The 23,887-nt window shown below is 40.2% G+C and overlaps 1 long non-coding RNA gene across 3 annotated transcripts in view; it reads right to left on the bottom strand.

The window, feature by feature from the left end:
• Nucleotides 1-23,887, bottom strand: part of LOC307183581 — a 137,892-nt gene that overhangs the window by 40,447 nt on the left and 73,558 nt on the right. For 2 of the 3 annotated variants that reach the window (XR_013827531.1, XR_013827532.1), the window contains exons 3-5: nucleotides 10,446-10,665; nucleotides 9,080-9,327; nucleotides 7,176-7,548 (exon numbers count right to left, since the gene is read on the bottom strand). This is a non-coding gene — a long non-coding RNA (uncharacterized lncRNA). Of the gene's footprint in view, nucleotides 1-7,175; nucleotides 7,549-9,079; nucleotides 9,328-10,445; nucleotides 10,666-23,887 lie in introns of those variants that run through there. The other variant, XR_013827530.1, reaches the window with a different exon arrangement.

Raw genomic sequence — 23,887 nt, 5'->3', positions numbered from 1 at the left:
AAGAAAATGTCTTCCTGCATCCTGTTCTCCCCGGAGGGCCTCACTGCTCCTAAAAATTGAGAAATCTGGAAAAATTGCCAGTTTTTGAAGACCCTGTAGGTTCAGAAGTGAAGAAGGGAATGACATTATTGAAGGATTAGAAGATAGATTTTTAAGAATAAAGACCCTTGTAGATATGCTATTTTATACATGGTATCTGAGGATAATTACCTACCAGCAATATATGAGTGCCTGTTTCTACACACTTTCATCTACATGTGTCTTCTTAAATCTGTTAAGCCATTGTCTCTCCAATGTTCTTCAGAACCAAGTCATTCTTCTTATGTCTGGCCACTCTTTCTCTGTTCACAGACAGACTTTCGTCTCCTCAAACATTCAGTGCTGACTTGAAGATGAGCACAGGGACTGTGTGTAGCTCACCTTGGCCTGTATCTGAGGAAGTGCCGTACTAGCGAGATGGAAGGAGCTGGCTTCTTCACGTCATGTTATAAAATCCTGCAAAGCATCTACTGCTCTCCTTTTTCAGAAATTCTGGCCTCACGCTTGTTAGTTTGTCCAAGCAAACTTTAGCATCAGCGAATCACTTCCAGTTTTTTTTTTTCCCTGAAGTATTGTTTTGAGGTATTAACATACAGGTTAATGTACGGGAAAATGACATCTTCATGTTAAGTCTTCCTGTTTTCTTATGCAAGAAATTGGTTTACCTTTCCATTTTGTTTGTCTTCTTTCGTGTGAGATTATCTTTTTTTAAATACAAATTCTTGGACAATGATTCCAGATAATCTAATTTAGTGTACTTGGAGCTGGGCCAGTGAAAAGAGCATCAGGGGTACAGGGAAAGAGCCCAAGGGCTCAAAAGACAAGCTTAGCATAGTTGATTTCACAACATCAGATTACAGATCATTTCACATCCTAGAGCCTGCCTCCAATCCTGAAATTGGGAGGCAAACATTTTCGCTAAATTGCAGTGTTAATAATTGTGGGTAAAACAGACTCCTAAGTGTTGAACCAGGAACCTGGCCAACAGTGTTGACATGGAAAGATACTGGACTTAGAGTCCAAGGACATGGGTTAGCGATCTGGTTCTACCACTCACCAGCTCCATGAACTTGAAAAGCCTGACTTAGCTTCTCTGTCTCTTTTTACTCCACCATCTGTAATGTAGACTAATAATACTCCCTACCCGAAATCATTGTGAGGATCAAATGAAATCACATAACAATTTACACATGAACACCTGAGCAACAGCTGAAAGCTATTAAACATGATTAAGAAGGGAGATGTCGTTTTTATAATTTTTTCTAATGGGAAATTATTTTAAGTCACAAACATCTGACCTGTAGTTTTGGAAATCCAACATGCCCTTGAATTTGGGATACTTACAGACTGCAAGAATTCATACCTATGCTTCTCACATACTTCAAGAAAGAAAACCCATCGTGGCGAGGTTATCTTTAAGGATAAGCAAACAGAAGGTGACTACCTGGGTGCATGGTGGTGACATCCTGGGAATCTCAGAGCAAGATACCCTCAACTCAATACTGTCAATAGCAATACACATGTGGGTGTTTTGTTATTCAAATGAAATTCACTGGTGGGAAATTAAAGCTCAGACTCTTCCAAAAATGACACCTCCCCCTTCTCCCATTCATTGAAAGGGTCAATAAATAAACCCCAGGGTTGGCAATCTAAAGGTCTATATTCTGCCAATTACTGGGCCTGTGAGCTCATTTCACACTCTTCTGATGGGAAAAGTATCTACCCTCCTAACCAAGGACCCATCCAAATGATTAAAAATAAACGGGAGGGGGCTTCCCTGGTGGCGCAGTGGTTGAGAATCTGCCTGCTAATGCAGGGGACACGGGTTTGAGCCCTGGTCTGGGAGGATCCCACATGCCGCGGAGCAGCTAGGCCCGTGAGCCACAACTACTGAGCCTGCGTGTCTGGAGCCTGTGCTCCGCAACAAGAGAGGCCGCAATAGTGAGAAGCCTGCGCACCGCAATGAAGAGTGGCCCCCGCTTGCCACAACTAGAGAAAGCCCTCACACAGAAACAAAGACCCAACACAGCAAAAATAAATTTTTAAATAAATAAATAAATGGGAGGTGTATGAGGCCCGAAGTACCAAAAAGTACCAGTAGTAAAGCTTCATGGCCAACAGGCTAACATATGGAATGATTCTACTGGATGCCCTGAAAGTTAAAGTAAGAGGCTATAATTCAAAAAGATATATGCACCCCAATGTTCATAGCAGCACTATTTATAATAGCCAAGACATGGAAGCAACCTAAATGTCCTTCGATAGATGAGTGGATAAAGAAGATGTGGTACGTATATACAATGGAATATTACTCAGCCATAAAAAAGAATGAAATAATGCCACTTGCAGCAATATGGATGGACCTAGAGATTATCATACTAAGTGAAGCCAAAGACAAATATCATATGATATCGCTTGTATGAGGAGTCTAAAAAAAATGATACGAGTGAACTTATTTACAAAACAGAAAGAGACTCATAAGGCACAGAAAACAAACTTATGGTTACCAAAAGGGGAAGCGGGGAGGGATACATTAGGAGGTTGGGATTAACATATACACACTACTATATATAAAATAGATAACCAACAAGGACCTACTGTATAGCACAGGGAACTATAGTCAGTATTTTTTAATAACCTATAAGGGAAAATAATCTTAAAAAGAATATATATATACACACACACACACACATATATATATAAGTGAATCGCTGAATATAAAATTCTATTTTACTTTCTCTTAAAAAGAATCATCTCCACAGCAATGTTTGTTGACATTTTCTGGAAGTCCTAACAACGATATGTGACAAAAACAACAATGTATTCACATTCCTTGATCTATTAATCCTAACCTTGGGAAAGGGTCCCAAAATAACATCTCAAAAGAAGAAAAAGAAAAAGGAGAAAACTACACGTAAAAAGGTATTTATAGGAAAATATTGGGAAATGTCCAATGATAGGGTCAAATAAACTTGCAGTGAATTTATAAGATAAAATCTCATACAATTTTAAAGGAGACAAGGGAAGACTTTACAGAAACATTTTTAAATGGTTTATGGGCCATGAAAAACAAAGACTGCAAAATAGTATTCATATGATGATCATAATTTCACAGCAATTATGTTTGTAAGTGGAAATAATCATAATCAGAAGAGAACAGAGAGAGAAGGGGCAGAATGCATGTGGAGCTGCTTTAATAATAGGCACCAAAGAGAAAGATGCTCTCACTGGCTCCAACCGAGCAGCTCACTCTTCCTTCCGACGTTCCCAGTCTATTCCAGAATATTGTAAGAAAAAGGGAGGACTTTGCATGAAATAACGTGAATATTTTTATTTGCTAAAGGCGAAGTGTGAGTTTTTCACAGCTTCCCAACTGCCAACCCAACCACACCAGCTGCCACTAGAGAGGATCATTCGGTGGCTTCCTGTAAACATTGCACTGGTGGCAGTAAATAAAGGTATTTTTATAATTTTGAAAAGTGGTTACTCGATTTCCCTAAAGCAGGACCCCTCCTCAGGCTTGAGACTAGGGCTGGGGATGAGGAGGTGCAGCAGAGCCCCGTTTACATATTTTAAAATAATTTACTAAAATGTCATTAACACTGTTCCCAAACTTTGACAGACACAGGGACCCAAACCACACCATGAGTCAAAAGCATAGGCAGGGCTTCCCTGGTGGCGCAGTGGTTGAGAGTCCGCCTGCTGATGCAGGGGACACGGGTTTGTGCCCTGGTCCAGGAAGATCCCACATGCCGCGGAGCGGCTGGGCCCATGAGCCATGGCCGCTGAGCCTGCACGTCCGGAGCCTGTGCTCCACAATGAGAGAGGCCACAGCAGTGAGAGGCCTGTGTACCGCAAAAACAAACAAAAAAAAGCGTAGGCAGACTATAGCAATTTGCTGGTGCTCAAACATAAATGTTTTACATTTAACAGTATATCATTTTTTATGTTTAACATTTTACTAAAATATATATGTTGAGGCAGAAAACTAACTTAAAAAAATAAGAAAACTATTAGAACAAAACCTACTTAGTAATAAAATAGTGCAGAAGCATTAAAATATTCTATGGAAGGCAGGGATGTGTTATTCTATTCAAGTTCCTACAATCAAATCATAATTTATTTCCTAAATACTTTAGATTCACATCTATACTGTTATAGGTTGGGGGCTGGGATATTGTACTTACTGCCTACAGTAAGAATTTGTCTAAGTACTTCATGTGAATTAACTCATTTAACTATCCCAATAACCCTAAGCTGTAGGTAGGATATTATCCCCATAGTACAGATGTGTAAATGGAGGCCCAGATAGGTCACACTACTAGTGAGTCGCTAAGCCAGGGGTCAAACCCAGGCTATCTATCCCTGGAATGCGTGTTCTAAGCACCACACAGAGAAGTCACCTGTGTCAAATCAGTGTTCTTAGCTTTGACCCTGTAGCACCCTGTCCCAGTTCTCCAGGGAAGGGTTCCAAGAAAAAAGGGGGGTATTGCCAGACAGGAAAAATGCAAGGTGAGGAGCCAGAAGAACCAAGGCTAACCTGGGCAATATACTTAAGCCTGGGACTTCACTGGTGGTGCAGTGGTTAAGAACCCGCCTGCCAATGCAGGCTACATGGGTTCGAGCCCTGGTCTGGGAAGATACCACATGCTGTGGAGCAACTAAGCCCGTGCGCCACAACTACTGAGCCTGCGCTCTAGAGCCCATGAGCCACAACTACTGAGCCTGCGTGCCACAACTACTGAAGCTCATGCACCTAGAGCTCCCCCGTGCTCCACAACAAGAGAAGCCCACCGCGAGGAGAAGCCCGTACACCGCAATGAAGAGTAGCCCCTGCTCGCCGTAACTAGAGAAAGCCCGTGCACAGCAACAAAGACCCAACGTAGCCAAAAATAAATAAATTAATTTATTAAAATATCTGTGTATATATTTAAGCCTATCTGGGTCTTGGGTTCCTTGTTCTTAAGGAGAAGGCTTGGCTACCTGGGCTCACAATCTGGTTGTCAAGACAAGTTTTGTGAGAGTGTTTACTAAATTGCAAATTCTGCAGACATCGAGTACTATTTTGTCCCAAAGTTAAAATCTCCAAATACCTAAATTTCAATGGAAATGTTGCGAAAAAGTATCACAAAGCTTTCAGCCTTCTCTAAAGAGTTCAAGGCTTTTTCTTGATGACTCAGTTTCAAGCTGTATATAAAGAACTATTTGCCCTACACTAAAGGCCCCCAATTCTTACGTCTGACTCTGTTTTTCTCATTCATCAGCCTGTGAGAGGATAAACACAGGAGTGCAGAGTAGGGGAGTTACAATTCTTTCCTGCTTGCTGTCTTCCCTTGTCAATCTCCCTGCATTAAAATTTCTATCTCTAATCTACTGTGGACTGGGAAATAATGAAACCAACCTTGTCAGAGCCATGCTTGAAACAAGAGAGTAAGCAGTTTCCAGTTGAGGGACATGTCATCCCTCTTCTGATTAAAGTTCATGAGCTTCAGTCTTTAGATTTACTTATTTGACTGTTCCGGGGCTTTTTCTGCTCCACTGCCCTGTGTCAAAATTTGATATAAGGAACCCAAGGTAAATGAAGTGGACTATATGCCTGGTATGAATTTACACGGAGACATGGATGTTTGCAAAGTTATTGTTAATGGCCTTATGATGAACTCCTAACTTGTCCACTGCCTAGGCTATGAACTCTGAATATCAGAAGACAATTTGGGCTATCTCAGTGCAACCATGTCTCCTCCCAAGAGCACTGCCTTCTCCCTTCCACAGGGGTCGGTCACAGCATCCCTGTCTGTCTCCTGGGATCGCCCTCAGGCCATACTTGAGAGAGCCAGGCTTTATCCCCTGGAGAACCCTCCCACGTGTGTATTTGGCAGGCATGGCGCAATATTCACTGGAGCATTATTTGAGGTAGCAGAAGACTTAAAAATGACCTAAATGTCCATCTCCAGGAGAATGGGTAATAAATTGTGATATATTTAATCTAACATTAGAATATTATACAGCAGTTAAAGTGAATAAATAGAACTATATGTAAATTAACATATAACCTACTTAATTTTCACAAAACATAATTTCAGCAAAAACACAAGTTTTAGAAGAACTTTAAAAGCAAGCTGTAGAATAATACCACTTACCTGAAACTTAACAGTACCTAAGCAATATCATATTTTGTTTATAGGTACATAGATTTGTTGTAAAGGATAAAGAAATGCATGGGAACACTAAACACAATAAACATCAAACTTTGGATACTAGTTAGCCTGGGACTTCACTGGTGGTGCAGTGGTTAAGAATCTGCCTGCCAATGCAGGCTACATGGGTTCGAGCCCTGGGCTGGGAAGATACCACATGCTGCGGAGCAACTAAGCCCGTGCTTAGTTGAAAGGAAATTATATATCTAATTTCTTTTTCTTGAATTGGGTGCATACATATGTAACGTTTATTATATTATTCTGTATAATTTATTGTAAGCAAAAAAAATTCAAAATTTTGTAAGTGGAAAAGAGAAGGAAAAATACACCAAAATATTTATAGCAGTCAATTCTGAGGGATAGGATTATAGGTGGGATTCCTTTACTTTTCCTTTAAGAATTTCCCCCAATTTATCCATTATTACACTTGTTTTATGGCAGAAAAAGAACATCGATACATAAGAATGAAGTCTGAAAATTTCTCTAATCAGGTACAAAACCTTTTTTCCCCATAATGAAGAACTAAGCTATAAATATATATATATATATATATATATATATATATATATATATACATACACACACACACACACATATATGTACACACACATATATACACACATATATACTATATATGTATATATGTATTAATATATACCTATATGTATATGTATACTAAATATATGGAGTATGTACTCTATATACTTTATATAATATACATAGATACATACATACAATATATAATATTGTATATATGGGAAGCCACATTGGCTAAACTTCTTACTAAGGTGTGAATGATTGATATATGACTTAGCAACAACTGCAAGGGGAGAAGGGAAGAATAAGACAAGAGAGCAGTAAATACCTGAAAAGATCATGAGTGTGTGTGTGTGTGTGTGTGTGTGTGTGTGTGTGTGTGTTGGGGAAGGGCATGTAGGAGTGGGAGGAGAAAGGGGTTGAAGTGAAAGGGACAATTAGAACCGACTGTCACAGGAGGAAATTGGAGACCCCAGGACGAAGTGTACGCTGCTATATGTGACTGGCATGTCAGGGGCCCCCCACTCATCAGGCATGGCCCTGAGTTCTGTGCAGCTGTGGAGAATACCAGCCAGGTCCCCAGGATGGGGCCACTTTGCAGCAAGGAAATAGAGGCCTGGGTGTGCTGAGGTGCTGTCCCTTACCTCCCAAGACAAGGACAGGCTCATTCACATCTGAGTTTTTCTTGCTGCCCAGCCTGCGGAGGCCTGTGGCATCTCACCAGGATCTGCTTCTCCGGAATTCTTTGGCATAAGGGTCTGTTTTACCCCGATCACTGTAAATAGAAGCATTTGACTTTTAATTAATGGAAGCGGATGCTTTTCTTTAATACACAGAAGTAAAAGATTGATTTATGTCTTTTGCACACACATAGGGACGGCTTAATTTAATGGAGCTGAAGGGGGAGGGGAGAGGGTCTTAGCAAGACCCATCTGGCCCAGCTCCGATTTTGCATGGATCACTTCCCACTCACGACAGAGATGCTAATTGTGAGTGCTACTTCCAAACACCATAGGATGCAGTGTAATTACACTGCTCATAACAGAATTCCAAACAGGGCTCTGTTTTGAATTTGATGAAACATAATGAGGAATCTCTGTGGCAGATGACAACATTCTTCTTTCAATTAATGGGATACTTGCTCAGAGTCATCCCCCAAACCATCAGGAACTGATTAGAGAGATTTATGATATCTGAAAGGACCAAACACAAACATTTTTCAAGTAGAAAGTGCAGTAACACTATCTCCTTTGAGAACATCAGGGAGGACATTTATTTAAATGAAATGTGAGTAGACAGAATAATTTTCTAGAACACCTTCCATCCAGATCTGAAAGTCAAATTGCCCAAAGCAAACAACATTAGGCCATTTTATGGAGAATTTCATTTATTCCTTCCCTCAGTGAGTCATTCATTCACAAAAGTGAGCCAACAGATATGTACGGAATGTGATCATGAGTAAGGTGTAGGCCTTGGCTGTGTTAAACTGCACTGATGAGTCACAAGGGGAAGTTTTCTGTAAGAAGACTTGGCATGTTTGAAAGAAAACAGATGTGAAGTTAGAAATCCTTAATTCAAGTTCAAGCTTTCCCTGCTAGGTATATGATTTTGGGCAAATCACTTAACCACTCTGAGCTTCAAAGTCTTCAAAATGAAGAAAAGAATGCTTGTCTTTCGAACCTCATAGAATCGCTCTGAATAAAATGATGTACACAAAATCTGCCTATAAAGTGCTATATAAATGTAAGAGTCTATATCGATACAAAGATACTGACTGCCCAGCAGGGAAGAGTTAAAGCATGTAGAAATACCTATAATACAAGGCAAAAAGTCAATGCTATTTTGATAGAGGTACAAATTTATTTATTTATTCGCTCAAAATACCTATTGAGCTCTAATATGGGCCAGATGACATGCTCAAATGGAGTGCAAAGGAGTTCAGAAGAGGAAGAATTACCTGCTTGCCCTTTAAATGCTCCCTGCCAAGACTATTCCCCAGATCTTACAGTATCCCTAATGTTATCAGTGTGACTCTCATTTTTGCCAACTACTGTAAAACTCATGATTTGGTTTGATTTCCTTTCACTACAAGGATTGCCACTGGTCTGCAGATGATTTCCCCCCAGCGTCTCCCTGCCCCTCCTCTATCTTTCACTCACCTGAAGATGAAAAGGTGAGAGGATGGACCAGCTTTGGAAACACACCTGCCTGGACTCTGCCTTGTCCAAGCTTCATGACCTGGGAACATTCCCTGACATCTTTGAGTCTGGTGATCCCCTCTGCACAGTGGGGGAAATTATACTCACCTGGTAGTGTCCTTGGGGGTGAGAGCAGCTATGGAAAGCCCCTGGAACATTGCACACGCTCGGCCATTGCAGCCGTTATCATTGGAACGAAGGCCGTTTTCATCCATTCTCGTTTCCTTCATTCGTGGAATGACTCAGGTTTTGACAGAGCATTTGATTCAACTGAGTCATGGATATTTTCTTGTTTCATTTATTGATTTGGGAGGAGAAAAATGAGGGTGGTGAAAATTTTTTCGGTAGCTTCAAGCCTGTTGTTAAAAAAAATACAGACATGAGAAACGGCCTGTTGTAGGCAGAGGACCTGCTGCTTCTTTTACAATCACAGAGCGAGAGTCTGCTTCTCTTTCTGACCTATTTTTAGCCTCAGTTTTTTCTCAACAACTTCCCATATGGCATTGCTTCTATTTCTTCTACCAAAGGCAGGGAATGTCACTTTTTCGGCTTAGCTCTAGTTTCAACTCTTCAGTGTACAATTATATCTTACTTTTAAGCACATGATGGGGTGGAAGTGGCAAACCATCCAATTGCTTGAAAAAAGAGGTACTAGCAGAGACTCTCCTTGACCTGGCAGACACACGACTGGTAACAAGAAGATGGGTGAGGACATGCTCTCAGCCCCTCAAGACAAGCTCTAAAGTGCAACGTGTTAATGCTTTTCCACGACTCCCTCTGGAAGTCAGGAGGAGTGCCGCCCTTGGTGATCTCAGAGAGGCTGGGGAGAGATAAGATTTGGGCCAATCCCCTTCCAATCAAGATTCAGGACCACAAGTTCAATTATTGGCCTTTGCCACTTGGCAGGGAAACATCCCAATCATGGCAGAGAACAAGAATTTGACCTGACAAGTATAAGAGCTTTCACACAAGTTAACAGAACTTGGAATTATGGAGACACTCGAAAATAGCTCTGGAATAAAGATTTTCTCTTTGACAGTTACTCCTGTTTCCTTGAATTTCTAAAAATGTCCAGAAAATGGATATCTGAATGCTTTCCCAATCACTCCTCCATCCAGCAGTAGATGGTATAATTTTTTCAATTTTTTAGTAGAGGTATTTTATTTACCATTTTCCGAGGCTTCCTGTGCCTCTTGGAGAAGCAGATGCCAACCAGAATAAAACACACAGAAGGGAAATGTTTGTGAACATTGCTCGGGGGGAGGGAGCAGAACTGAGCAGGGAGAGCCTTCAGACCCCTAGGCAGGGCTGATAGCTGTTTAAGAGGAAGGGAAAAAGGAGAAGTGGGTAGGAGGAGGTTTAGACTGCAGTGAAACTCTGATAAAGCCCCAGCCAGGTCAATAGGGAGCCCTGGTGGAAAGATTGTCCATTAGAGGAGTCCCATATTGGGCAACAATGGCTCTGGTCTCCTTACCGTGCTTGGCCACTGGGTAAATGCAACCTTTAGAAAGCAAGGCCTCAGCGCGAATGCTGCGTTAGATCCAAAGGCGCACAGCAGGAAGCTGCCCATGAACTACTCTCCTTAGAGCAACTCCTCTTGAAGGGAGACTTCCATGGCTGCCATGTCCACACAGTTCCATTTTTCTACACGTGTTCAGCAAGCAGCATCTCCCCACTTCCCACTGGCATCTCCTCTAGAGGAGAAAATTAGAAGAGGTTAGTTGGGTAAACTATAGCCCCATCTCTGCAGTTGGTCATTGCCTCCATCCTCCACTATCCCTTCTAATCCCCCCTCACCTTCAGTGTCGCCTGGGCAGGTCTTGATCGCTTACCCAATGGTAGACCCCAATCTCTCATTCCTAAAGGGTCTGAGCCCCCAGCATCACTGAGCAAAGACTCCTAAAAGGTGCCCAATTGGCTCTACTGCATTTCACACATACTCCTCTCTGTCCCTATTGTGTCAGAGTAGCCCTTCCTCCTCTGCCAAAATTACCAAGGACAATTACCCCTGCCACAATGATGACTCCTCTTCTCACCGGCTGATCCTTGGACACTAGACGTCCAAAATGCTCAGGCGTAAACCATAGCTTGTAGTACAATGGGATACACGATGTATCCTCTGACAAAAATGTATCCTCTCTGGAGACTAGAACCTCTAACCTTGCAAATCCCAGAATTATGGGGATGGGAAGTGCAAAGCCCCCGTGTGGGTCACTGAGAGTGATGGCAAGTGGAGCTATTCTTGCTTTCACCCTCTTGGTTTCTAGATGCTTCAGATCTATTCAGATTATATTATGACAGTGAGGGGGAATGTTTAACATAGCCCTGGGCCAAACTCAATAAATATTGTTGTTTGTTCAATGTGAATGCAAACTGTTTCTGATCTTTCGGTTTCTTGACTGGAGCAGAAAGGATGCAGGTGCCAAGTCAATAGCCATCTACCTGAGACCTTATTAATCAGCTGTAGCAAAGATACTGTGTCTGAGATAGCACTGTAATCAGGGCTACTACTTGGTTGAGCTTGTGGTAGTCTACAGCCATTCTCCATGATCTACCTTGTATCTGTAGGGTTCAGACTGGTAAATTAGATGGAAATGCGATAAGAACCACCATCCCTGCATCCCATAGATCTTAAATGGTGGTACTAATCTCCACCATCCATCTCCTTCCAAAAAAAAAAAAAAACCCCAAACAAAACCTCTGGATGTGAGAGTGTTTTTACTAACTTTGGAGGCTTCCCCTTGACCTTCTCACTATGCAAGCTCTTACCCACAGGGCAAGGGTTAAAATAAGGGTTATTCCAATTGCCAAGTACGGGTCTATGGACATTTGAACCCACTGTAAACCAGACTAAACTGGTCTCCATTCATTAGGGGGTTATAATAACATTTTGGGTCTTTGAATGTCAATTTTAACTCAGTCTCTATGTCCAACACTTATTGAAATGTTTGGGTATTCCTCTTTTCCAGTGTACAGTCACCCAAGTAAATGGCCATAGGTATTTTTGAGGAAGGGAGTCATTTTAGCATATAGTTTCTGTGGTGTTTCTCCTGGAGATCTGGCCACCTCTTCAGTCAATGGATCCCAGATCAGAATACTGGCTCAAGACTAGTAATTGAGCAAGTGATCATGACCTTATATCATGGTAACTGTCTTCAATCTCCTTCTCCTCTATTCTTATCTTCTTCTGATTGTTATTAAGCAGTATTCTTGGCTTCTCATCTATTTGGCCATATTCCACTGACCATCTCCACAATTCCCTGTGGCCAAGCCCCCTTGGCTGCCCCTCTGACATTGCCAGTCATTATGGCAATTGCAGTCCCCTAGCTTCCAGTGGTTTAGTGCTGCCACCTGGCCTCTATTACTTCCAGGTTCCATTTTCCCATTGCTATCAATAAGCCCAGCTCACCCCTGCCACCACTGAACTTCACAGAGTATTCCTGATGGCCTGATGAATGGTGTGTCCTCTGGACTCTCCTAAGCAATCCAGTCCTTCTGATGTCACATATAATATTGATTCCAGCATTCTCTCCTCCCTGGGTCTTTTAATTCCTTTCTCTACCATCTGCCAGAGCAATTCAGGAATGTCCACTTTGCTCAGTGTTACCCATTACATTCTTTAGGCTTCTAAGAGCCACTTTAGCCATGAATTTTCCCCAGGGTGGGATTACCCAGGGTGGGATTTTGTCTGTGTCCCAAGAAACTGGAAAGTACATCTCTTAATAGACAGGGCTGGGCTGCCTTAGCAATTTTTAAAGGTTCAGGGGAGTCTACATAGCTAAAAGTCTTGGGGGCATCCACTAAGATGTCCTTATGCAAAGTTTCAGGGTCCAAGGTTTTCCCAGCCAGGGCCTTGACCTTAGCATAACAGCCCTGTTTTGGTTGATCATTTAAATGTCTCTGGAGCTCTGAGAAACTATTAGATTCTGAGTCTTCTCTTCACCTATGATCATTATTCCACTGCAGGGGATAAGAGACTCTTTTTAATTGTCCAAAGAGGCTGTCTGGCTCTCACACGTAGTCCTGAATTGTTGTTAATGGCCCTTAGTTTCAAATGATCCCTCTACAGGGTGTCAATACAATATAGTAATGAGTGTCGTTGTAGTTATCGTTCCCTCATATATTTCAAATGTCTGAACCACTGTATTGGCAAAGGTGATCTCCTTCATTGGTACATTCTTCCAGGTCCCACCCAAATCTTCAGCATCTGAGCCACACCATTTTACTCCAGGGACTATCCAGGCCCCAAATTTCTCTTGGGCTGGCATTCTCTTTGCCATCTGTGTGGTGAATAAGCTAGTTCCCAAACTCCACTCTATGTACCAACTATATAAGTTTGAGTCCTCCAAGAGTGGACACCAAGATGGAATTAGATGTGCTAGAGATTTGTTGGGAAAATGCTTGTGAAGAAGAAGCGGGGGTAGGTGGGAATTGCCTTCAGAACATGCAGGTAAAAGGAGAGAGGTAAGAAAGGAGGACAGGCAGGAGAACCCCTGACTGCAGGGCAGATCTGAGAAGGTCTCAGCTAGGCAGACAGGGAGCCCCAGAGCAAAGATTTCCCATAATAGGAGTCTCGTGTTGAACAGGAATGGCATGGCTCTAGAGTCCCTGCTATGCTCAGTCCTGGCAGATGTCAAACCAGGGAGAACATGGCCTCAGTGGGAGCTCTGCTGGAGACCTGAATTTGCAGCATCTGGAAGATATCCTCCAGGTACCATCTTTGCAGCAAGTTCTCTTGAAAGGATATCTGAGCAGCAGCACACCTCCGTGGTTCGCACATCTCCCCACAGAGGTGGGAAGACAGATATCTGGATGAAAGACCAATGGCCAACCTCCAGTGGCACAGAAGTTTGGAGAACTGAATTAGTTCCCCATTGGTTATATGGAAGAGTTCAAGCCATGGTTGAGGCCTTCCTTGGGCCATTTTAGGGGAGTAAGTTCTATACCTACGGTATCTCAAGATTTCCTTTGGTCCTGTCAGAATTCTTACCCCTGCAGGTTGAGCTTCTATATGCAGAAAAAGATCTTCCCATCTGCTATCTATGCAGCTGTGGCTCAGACATCTCCAGGAATGTTAACTGGATTCAAGCCCATAAAAGTGTTGGCTTATTGTGATCAAATTTGACCAAAATATCTCCTTCTAGACACTTGATCTTGGACTTCACTTAATTTTTTTTTATACTGAACGCATTCTATGTCCTCTCTGATAGTTCTGTCTTCAAAGACTAGAGGTCTAATTTGTTCGATTGGGCAAGTTGTTTGATGCCAGTGAGGCTTTGTTTCCTTATTTATAAAATGAAGTAAGAAAAATGCCTCTTGTTTATTATGCAGTTAAAGCAATTAAGAAACACAAAACAGAATAGCATAGTAAGAATGAGTTCTGGAGTCAGAAGAGCCAACTCTCCATCAGTAATTCAACCTGATGAAGCTACTGAACCTCTCTGAGTCTCAGTTGCCTCTCTTTAAAATGAAGGCCATGGTACCAAGTCATAGAGTTGTGAGTGTTCAGTCAAAAATGCTTAAGAAGCATTTAGCACAGTGCTGTGTAGCAGATGCTATTGGTGACCCACCTTCCTTACACTCCAGAGAACACCAGCTCCACCTTCAACTTTCCAACTGCCAACATCTGCATTTCTTTTCTGAGGGATTTTTCTTGCAGCTGGACCAGAGTTGCTGTCCAGCGTGCCAGGGACCAATGTGCCAGGGAATGAATGTTCCTCCAAGGAACAACCCTCAACCAATGTCTAATGGTAGCTGTATAAGCAAGCCAGTAACCTTCCCTCTCAAGTAGGGCAACTCAGGCTATTGTCTCATGTTCCCCTAGTGGTACCTGGCCAACAAAATGTACCTTTTATTGGCTGACTTTTCCTCCCTGTCTTACTTCCCTACTCTCCTACCAGTTTTTCCTCCATCTCCCAAATATTGATATAGAATACTCTCACTTCCCATCAACAGACAAATGGATAAAAAGATGTGGTATATATAGACAATGGAATATTACTCAGCCATAAAAAGAATGACATTCTGCCACTTGCAGCATGAGGATGGACCTAGAGAACATTATACTTAGTAAAATAAATCAGAGAAGGACAAATACTATATGATGTGACATATATGGAATCTAAAAAATAATACAAATGAATGTATATGCAAAACAGAAACAGACTCAGATATAGAAAACAAACCAGTGGTTACCAATGGGGAGAAGGAAGGGGGGTGGGGCAAATTAAGGGTATGGGATTAAGAGATACAAACTACTATGTATAAGATAGATAAGCAACAGGGATATTCTGTATGGCACAAGGAATTATAGCCATTATCCTGTAACAACTTTCTTTCAAAATTTTTATTAGAGTATAGTTGAGTTACAATGTTGTGTTAGTTTCAGATGTACAGCAAAGTGAATCAGTTATACATATATATATATATATATATATATATATATATACATATATATATATCCACTCGTTTTTAGATTCTTTTCCCATATAGGCCATTACAGAGTATTGAGTAGAGTTCCCTGTGCTTGTAACAACTTTTAATGGAGTATAATCTATAAAAATACTGAATCACTATGCTGTACACTTGAAACTAATATAATATTGTAAATCAACTATACTTCAAAAAAAAACTTGCACTTCAATTCTTTTCTCAGAGTCTGCATTTAGGGGAACCTGAGTAAGATACTCAGGCGCACACACACACACACACACACACACACACATATCAATAAAGCTAGCTGTGATTATTATAAGAAATGTGCTTTATAAAATATAAATCATTATGTAAATATTAGCAATGATAAAAAATTTGTCAAATTCTCAGTAGAAGAAGAAGGCATCCAACACCATCACAGTTAAGAGATCTAGAAAGAACCTTGAAAGTCAACTTGTTCATTTCTACTAGCAACTTCCCACTCACTCCCATCTCAGCACCTTCCAGCCCAAGATGCAAATTCATACGACACCTTGGAACCCTGGCCCTAGAATAGTATATGATTGAGTAGCTTCCTGGGGAGGACTAGAACAGAGAAAGAGATGTCCTCATAGCTACTTTTTACCTTCTCCTGTCAACTTCTTACCTTCTCAGCCCCAAGACAGGTTTAGAAAGGGAAAACAAAGGGTCTAACTACTCACAAAAGGCTGAAAGTCCCTAGGATGTCTGGAGTTGCTGGACGCTGCCTGGGTTTAAACTTTGTCCTAGCAGGAGGTCTATGCTCCTGTGCCCCTTCAAGTCTGTCCCATGTGCTTTGTAAAGCATGCCTTTAATAGATGAGCCTAGGGCCCAGCCTCTGCAGATTGATAAGATCACAGGCTCTGTAGCAACCTCGTTGCTGCCTCCCCTGCACCATCTGCCCAAACCAAGCCTGTCCCCACAAATCCCATTCAAAGCATGTAATTGAATGAATCCTGCTTTATGTGGAAATGAAATATGGCCCAGAGGGGTTTTCTTCCACGGCTCATTTTCAGTTCAGTTAACACATCTTGGTCTATAGGAAATATCAAATGCCAACACACCACTTCCCAACCAGGTGGACTGGCCTATCTCCACATCTTGAGAGCATCTACCATCAGGGCAGCAAGATGATTAATGGGAAGGGGTAAGGAGGTGTGACACCCTAAGCCATTTTCTACAGGCAGGGGGAAATCTGTGATTGCAGAGGTTCAATTTAGCACATCAGCATTTTATTGATACATCCGATGTGTAATCTAGAATTAACCTTCACGAGGGCAGGAACATTTTTGTCAGTTTGTTTACAGCTGTATCCCTGGAACAATGCCAGAGAATAGCAGATACTCAGTATTTTCTTGTTCTTTTCTTTTAAAAAATTTAGCTATAATTTACATAAAGAGAAATGCACAGGCATTAAGTATAGGATGAGTTTTGACAGATGTGTATACCCAATTAATCTAAACCCTCATCAAGATTGAGAACATTTCTATTACCCCAAAATGTTCCTTAATGTCCCTTCCCAGTCAATCCCCCAGTCCTTCCCAGAGACAACTGCTGTTTGGATTTCTATCACCATAGATTAGCTTGGACTTTATATAAATGGAATCATAGTACAGTTTGTACTCTGTGATGTCTGACTTCTCTTGTTCCACTTAATACTTTTGAGATTCAGCCATCTTCTTGCAGGTTTCAGTAATTTATTTCTTTTTGTTGCTAAGCAGATTCCATTTATGAATGTACCACAATTTGTTTGTCTATTCTCCTGGTGGTAGACATTGGAGTTGTTTCCAGATTTTGGTAATCATGACTAAAGCAGCTATAAATATTCTTATACAATTGTTTTTGTGAACATATGTTTTCATTTTTCTGGGTAAATAGCTAGGAATGGAATTTCTGGGTCATAGGACAGATATATGTTTAACTTGATGAAAAAAAGCCAATTTTCTGAAAGGATTGTATCAGCAATATACATTCTCACTAATATTTGGTATTGTTGATCTTTTTTTTTTTTTTTTTGCGGTACGCGGGCCTCTCACTGCTGTGGCCTCTCCCGCTGCGGAGCACAGGCTCCAGACGTGCAGGCTCAGCGGCCATGGCTCACGGGCCCAGCCGCTCCGCGGCATGTGGTCTTCCTGGACCGAGGCACAAACCCGTGTCCCCTGCATTGACAGGCGGACTCTCAACCACTGCGCCACCAGGGAAGCCCTGATCTTTTAAATTTTAGCCATCTTAGTGGGTTTGAAATGGAATCTCACTGTGGTTTTAATTTGCATGTCTTTGATGGCCAGTAATATCCAGCATATTTCCATGTGCGTGCCGATCATTTGCATATCTTCCGTTATGTAGCGTCTGTTCAACTCCTTGGTCAATTTCTGTATTGGTTTGTTTGTTTTCTTATTATTGATTTTAAGAAGTTTTAAAATATTCTGATTACAACTTTTTTTTAAGTAGGCCTCAGACTAGGAGAAAGCTGAGCAGAAGTTTTTAATGTTGATTAAGTCAAATTTATAATTATTTTTGTGGTTAGTGCTTACTGTGTCCTGTCTAAAAAAATCTTTGCCTATCCGAAGCTCATGAAGATATTCTCCTAAGTTTCTTTAAGATGCTTCATAACTTTAGCCTTTACATTTAGGTCTATGATCCATCTCGACTTAATTCTAGCATGTGGTGTAAAGTAGTAGTTGAGGTTCATTTTTTGCTGTACAGTTATCTAGCTATTCCAGCATCATTTGTAGAAAAGGCTTTCCTTTCCCCATTGAATTGTGATGTTGCTTTTAATAAAAAACAAAACAAAAACCAATTGACTATATCTATATCTGGAATCTGAATTCTATACCACTGATCTGTTTGTCCATCATTATGTCAATACCAACTCTTCTAATTACTACTGCTTTATATTTACTCTTTTTTAAAAATTAATTAATGTATATATTTTTGGCTGCGTTGGGTCTTCGTTGCTGCACGCAGGTTTTCTCTAGTTGCAGCGAGCAGGGGCTACTCTACGTTGCGGTGTGCGGGCTTCTCATTGTGGTGGCTTCTCTTGTTTTGGAGCACAGGCTCTAGGCACGCGGGCTTCAGGCTCACAGGCTCTAGAGCGCAAGCTCGGTAGTTGTGGCGCACAGGCTTAGTTGCTCCGCAGCATGCGGGATCTTCCCAGACCAGGGCTCGAACCCTTGTCCCCTGCAATGGCAGGCGGATTCTTAACCACTGCACCACCAGGGAAGTCCCTATATTTACTCTTGAAAGTAGGGAACGTTAGTTTTCCAACTTTGTTGTTTTTTTCAAGATTGTTTTCACTATTCTTGTTCCTTTTTATTTTTCTCTAAATTTTGGTACTGGCTTAACAATTTCTACCAGTAAAAAAGGCTGCTGAGATTTTAGTTGGGATTACGTTGAATTTTCTGGATTAAAGGGGGGAGAAATAACATTTTAACAATATTGGACTGTCTCATTCACGAACACAGTATATCTCTCCATTTATTTATGTCTTCTTCATTTTAGCAATGTTTTGTAGTTTATAGCTTTCAGTTTAGGAGTCTTGCACATCTTCTGATAAGTGTATTCCTCAGTATTTTGTACTTTACAATGCTATTGTAAATGTAAAGGTAGACTTTTACATTTCATTTTCTAACTTTTATTTCTAGTATGTAGAAATACAAATTATCTTTAGACACTGACTTTGTATCCTATGTCCTTACTAAATTCACTTATTAGTTTTAATAGTTTTTGGTAGATTCCTTTGAAATCAGATTATCTGTGTAGACAGCTATATCTCATCTGTGAATAAACGTTTTACTTCTCCTTTCCAATCCTTCTGTCTTTTTTAAATCTTTCTTTTTAGCCCTGCCTAAGATTTCCAATACAATGCTGAATACAAATTGTGAGAACACATATCCTATCCTTGACTTGTTTTCAATTCAATATTTTAGTTTTATTACATGATGTTAGCTAATTATTTTGTAGATAGCTGTTATCAGGTTGAGGAAGTTTCCCTTGATGGCAAATTTGTTGAGAGCTTCTACTTTTGTCATGAATAAATGTTGGAATTTTGTCAAATGCTTTTTTTGCATCTGTTGAGCTAATCATAATTTTCTCCTTGGTTCTGTTAATGTTCTTACTTACTTTTATTGATTTCCTAATATTAAACCAAACGTGCCTTCCTAAAACAATCTCCCACTTTGTCTTGATGTAAGTATCCTCTTTGTATCTTGTTTGATTCAACTGATAATATTGTTAAGGATTTTTACATCTAGTTATAGGAGGGATATGGGTCTGGCTTTTTGGTTTGTTTGTTTGCATGTTTGTTTTGATGTCTTGTCAGCTTTTGGCAACAGGATTATGCTGAACTCATAAAATCAGTTGTGAAGCATCCCACTTTTCTCTCTATTCTGAAAGATTTTATAGGATTGATCTTACTTCCTACTTAAAAATGTTGAACAGAACTCACCAGTGAAACCATGCAGCCTGGAGATTTGTGTGAAAGTATTTTATTATTAATTCAATTTCCTTAACAGATATGTAGCTATTCAGATTTTATATTTCTTGTGTTAGTTTTGCTGAGTTATATCTTTCAATAAATTTATCTAGTTCATCTAAATTACCACATTTATTAGCATTAAAATGAATTCATAATATCTCATTATCTTTTCAATATCTATGGATGCTGTAGTGATGTCTTCTCTCATTCTTTCTCTCATCTATAGATGCTGTAGTGATGTCTTCTCTCATTCCTTCTCTCATCTATAGATACTGTAGTGATGTCTTCTCTCATTCCTTCTCTCATCTATAGATGCTGTAGTGATGTCTTCTCTCATTCCTTCTCTCATCTATAGATGCTGTAGTGATGTCTTCTCTCATTCCTGGTATAATCTGTGTTTTCTCTCTTTTTTTCTTGGTCCATTTTGCTCTGGATTCATCAATTTCAAAAAAAAATCTTTTTCAAAGAAACAACTGTTGGTTTTGTTCATTTTGCCAATTATTTGTAGGCTTATTGTTATACTGATTTTCACTCATCTTTATGTTTTTATATTTTGCTTATTTTGGTTTAATTTGCTCTTTTTTTCCTAGCTTTTTAGGTAAAAGTTTAGATCATTGACTTTATATCTTTTTTGTTCTCTAATGTAAGCATTTAATGCCATAAATCCCCAAAATTTCTATAGCTGCATCTCACAAATTTTGACATGTTGTGCTCCCATTTCCATTCATTTCAAAATATTTTCTAATTTCTCTCATGATTTCCTCTTTGTTTCATGGATTATTTAGAAAATCTATTGTTAACTCTCCAAATAATTGAGGGGTTTTATAGATATATCTTTTTTGTTGTTGATTTCTAGCTTAATTATATTGTGGTGAGAGAACATCCATATAAGCAACTGTTCATGTGCCCATCACTCCAGTTCTGGGTTGGCAATGATGAAGGTTGGCTAATGTCAACTAACTGGAACATTCCGTTTACTTTATTATTCAACGGCTCTTCTGTTGGATGTTTTCTAGTGCGTGTTAAATCTCACATTGTTCCCACTCCCATGTGTCCATGTACAAGCCTCTACTCGATTGACACAGCCTTGTCACTGATCTTCCTGTTTACCATCCAGGCCCCAGACCAACCACCCAGGCCATTGGACACTGTCTAGGAATCTGCACATATATTCTTACCTCGTGTTACTTCTCTTTCCATTCAAAGTGAATGACCAGTTGTGTCACTTGCCGTTCTGCCTACTGGGAAGATTTTCCCTTTTCACTGTCTCTCAAGGTCACCCATGAATGTGGATATAATGCAGCACTATCTGTTTTCAGCTGGCTTCCACACACTGAGTCAACTCAACTGGATAACAAGTTCAGGCTTTTACCTCCTCCCTCAGCTAATCATATGAGATCTTCCCTACAGCCACAGGCATGAGCTGGGAGATGGGTGTTGCTGCAACTACAGTGAGTGACATGGAAGTATGGGTGACCTGCCCATGCAGTTATCTGTGCTCTCTGTTCTGCTTAGGTTTGAACCTAGAACATTTCCGTTTTATTATAGACCGATACTGGGCTTGTCTAACTTTATGATTTGACAGACCTGATAGACCCCAGAACAGAATGGATAGTCCCAGGTCATTTGGTTCTCCAGATAACCAAGCATTCTATCTCTACCAGGGCCCAATATCATGCCAAGAGCAGTTTTTCAAAAGGTGTATATTTCTCTGCTGTAAATGTCATGACCTTGCTCCAGAACCTCAGAGGCCTGTGTTGCCATTCTTTCACAGAGGCTTGCCATAAATTCCACACTGCATCTTTTCCCACCACTGACACCTCCAACACCATAGGGCCTGTTAGACTGTATGACCCACATAGCAGGACTGCCTACACCACAGCCTGGACTTGCTGCAGAGCTCTTTCTTACTCTGGACCCCACTCAAAGCTGGCAGCCTTCCGTGTCACTAGGTGTTCAGGCCAGGGCAACATTCCTAGGTGTGGAATGGGTTGTCTCTGGAACCCAAGCGGCCTACCAGGCACTGTGCTTCCTTCTTTGGGATAGGGGATGCAAAATGCTATCCTTTTTCTTTTACTTTGATGGAGATATCCTAGCACATCCCTGACCACTACACCCTAAAAACTTTACTGAAGTGTCAGGTTCCCGAATTGTCTAGGGTTTTTCTCCCACTTTCTGGACCCCATGGGTTTTAAATGGACTTCAGTGCACTACCTTCTCTTGCTTATTTTTCCTAATCAGTAATAGATTAATGTAATGTTCCACAGGATGTCTAGACAGTCCAGATCTCCTTGGAATATATTATGACAGAAAGTGGGGAAGTTAACATAACCCTAGGGCAAAACTGAAAATGAATATTTATTGTCCATTTCATATAAATACAAACTCTTTCTAATCTTTTGTGATCAGAATAGAAAAGAACACATTCACAAAAGCTACTGACCTTAGGCCATATGTCTGAGGCCTTCTTAATCTGCTCTAGCAAGTGTCCCCAAGTGTAGCGCAGCAACTACAATTAAGGTTCTTGCAGCCACAGAAGAACAAAAGAGAAAGGAGACAAATAGGAAACAAATAACAAAAAGGCACATCTGTATCCAAACATGTTAATTATTAAATTAATGTGAAAGTACTAACACTCCAGTCAAAAGACAGATTGACACACTGGATAAGAAAGGGAGATACAAGTATATACTATCTACAATTTTTTCAGGGCAATATAAATATTTTAAAAGTTCATTATGACAGTTGCTAAATGTGTGCATTTTTCCAAAACTGATCAAACTGAACACTTTAAAAAGGTGAATGTTACTACATATAAATTATACCTTAATAAAGATGTAAAAGAAAACATTAAAAAAAAAGAGGACATGCCCAATTCATTCTATGAGTCTAGAATATGAGTCTAGAATATCCATGATAACATACCTAGACAAGGAAAGAAAAAGGAAGCTAACAGGCCAGTAGAACTGATAAAAGTAGATGCAAAAATCCTAAGCAAAATATTAACAAAGTGAATTCAACAATGTGTAAAGAAAGATAAAACATCATGACCAAGTTGGGTATGTCCCAAGATTATATGATTGGTTTAAAAAGTTGGTTAATGTAATCCATCATATTAATAAATTATGAGTAAACACATAAGACAATCATGGGAGTTGCAGAAAGAGCATTCGATAAAATATAACATCCATTCAGCTTTAAAAAGAAATATAACTCTTGTTAAACTTGGAATAAAAAGAAACTTCCTAAACATAATTTACAGTAAACAACATACTTAATGGTAGAATGCTTACGGTCATGAAGATCTGCTTTCACTACTCCTTTTCAACATTGGACTAGAGATCTTATCCATACAGATGGAAAAGAAAAATAAAGTATAAGGATTTGAAAAGAATATTTAACTGTCACTATTTGTAGGTGCTATGATTGTTCACAAAGAAATCCTGAGAGTATGTAGATAAATTATTAGAATTAGTAGCAAGGTTGCTATATACAAAATCAATATTAAAATATCAGTGACATTTCTATATATTAGACAAAATAAAAAATGTCAGTTATTGAAAGATGTTACAATAACAGCAACAACAAAAGAATTTCTAAAAAGACATTTAGGGCTTCCCTGGTGGCACAGTAGTTGAGAGTCTGCCTGCCGATGCAGGGGACACGGGTTTGTGCCCCGGTCTGGGAAGATCCCACATGCCGTGGAGCGGCTGGGCCCGTGAGCCATGGCCGCTGAGCCTGCGCATCCAGAGCCTGTGCTCCGCAGCGGGAGAGACCACAACAGTGAGAGGCCCGCGTACCGCAAAAAAAAAAAAAAAAAAAAAAAAAAAAAGACATTTAAATACAGATGTACAATGTATGCCTTTTTGGAAAAAAATTATAATTATAAAAATTTACTGAAAGACAAGAAAGAGCTAAATAAAGGAAGCAGTATTCCATGTTATTGGATAGAAAGACTCAATATAATGAAGATGTTCATTCTCTCA

Source organism: Stenella coeruleoalba (genome assembly GCF_951394435.1).
Source record: "Stenella coeruleoalba genome assembly, chromosome: 3".
Classification (NCBI taxonomy): Eukaryota; Metazoa; Chordata; class Mammalia; order Artiodactyla; family Delphinidae; genus Stenella; species Stenella coeruleoalba.
This window is presented reverse-complemented; position numbering and strand designations above follow the sequence as displayed.